At 55.9% G+C, this 1,762-nt stretch overlaps 1 pseudogene; it reads right to left on the minus strand.

Moving 5' to 3' along the window:
* Window positions 1-329: 329 nt before the first annotated feature.
* Window positions 330-1,507, minus strand: LOC106511056 (uncharacterized; annotated as a pseudogene).
* Between the last annotated feature and the right edge of the window lie 255 nt (window positions 1,508-1,762).

The raw sequence follows: 1,762 nt of genomic DNA on the forward strand, positions 1-1,762 counted from the left end.
CAGYGCAGTGAGGACGAGAGAGAGGTCCCACACAGGTACGACAGGGCGTAAGGGAGGGTGTAAGCGCCAGACACCCCTCAGAAACAAAGAAATGTCCTTATTACAGCCTACTGTCTCACCATCCACCACCACATGCCAACAAGAGATGGCAGCCACATAAACTTTCAGAGTGGACGGAGACCGACCTTGAGAAAGCAKTRCTTGAAGGAAGGTTAAAATAACTGAAATAGAACAGTGTACAGGATCCACATGTCTAGCACGACTCCAACTGTCAAAAACTTTCCACTTATGAGTGKACACCAGTCGTGTCGAAGGGGCCCTGGCATTAGTCATTGTATGCCCGACATCTCCATCATACTCTGAGAAGGAGATGCCAGGCCTCGTAGCGACCAAACCCAGAGCTGGAGGCGACTGGGATTGGGATGCAGGATCCGACCCCCCAGCTGTGACAGAAGGTCCTTCCTGTAGGGGAGAGGCATTGGAGAGCTGCAACAGAGCCTGTGCAGCAGTGGAAACCAGGTTCTCCCAGGCCACAAGGGGGCCACTAGATGGACCTGATGCCTCTCCTGAAGGACTCTCAGGAGTGTTGGGCCTATCAGGGGAAGCGGCGGGAAAGCAAAGAGCAGCACTCTTGGCCAGTCGTGTGCCAGTGCATCCTGACCCAGAGGACTGGCACTGTCTGCCAGGCAGAACCAAAGTGGGCAATGTGTTGTCTCTCGGGATGCAAACAGGTCCACAGCTGCTATACCGTACTTCTCCCAAATGACCCCCACTACCTCCGGGTGGAGCCTCCACTCCCCCGGTGGTGGGCGTCCCCGAGAAAGAATATCGGCCGGAACATTCCGCACCCCTGGAATRTAGGCCGCCCTTAGGCTGGCAAAAAGAGGGGCTGCCCAGGTCAAGAGCTTCTGGGTCAACCTCAGTAATGTTATCGACCGTGTCCCCCCTGATGGTTGWTATGAAAGWCCACYGAAGTATTGTCYGACCGCACWAGGACATGTTTCCCGCGCAGGCCCGGGAGGARSTGTCGCAAMKCCCGCTGCACAGCCTCCAACTCCAAGGCGTTRATGTGCTGCAGTTTCTCCCGTGGGGACCATGTCCCCAGGGCGATCTGTCGCTGCCAYGACGCCCCCCATCCTGTGGTGGATGCATTGGTAGAGACAACCTCTCGACGAGCCGACAGCGAGCCCAGTGGAACACCTTTGGTCATAAACCTTGCCTSTCGCCACTGAACCAGTGACGCAAGGCACTGATTGGACACCAGCAGTCTCCTGCGGCGGTGCAGCATATGAGATGGGTGTAGCCTCAGGCTGTTGAGCCACATCTGTAGCGGTCGCAGAGACAACAATCCCAGGGGTACTACTGTAGCAGCAGCAGTCAGCTTGCCCAACAGACAAAGGTAAGCAAGAAAGGGGGGTGCGCGGYCGGGTAGAAAGGAGGACAGCATTCGAAGAATGTCCTCGACACGCTGAGGCGACGGGTGAGCAGTCATAGTGASGGAGTCCATCGTGATCCCAAGAAAGGTGACCTGCTGAGATGGAACCAAGTTGCTTTTCTGCCAGTTCACACAAAGACCCAACAAGTCTATGTGATGGAGTAATGTGTGTGTGTCCGCTGCCACCTGAGCTTCTGTGGGCGCACAGATTAGTCAATCATCCAAGTAAGGCAGGATCTTCAACCCCTTGGCCTGCAGAGGAGACAGGGCTGTAGCCACGCACCGAGTGAACACACGCGGGGACAGAGAGAGGCCGAATGGAAGAAC

The sequence above is a fragment of the Austrofundulus limnaeus genome, unplaced genomic scaffold (genome assembly GCF_001266775.1).
Source record: "Austrofundulus limnaeus strain Quisiro unplaced genomic scaffold, Austrofundulus_limnaeus-1.0 Scaffold2479, whole genome shotgun sequence".
In the NCBI taxonomy this organism is placed as follows: domain Eukaryota; kingdom Metazoa; phylum Chordata; class Actinopteri; order Cyprinodontiformes; family Rivulidae; genus Austrofundulus; species Austrofundulus limnaeus.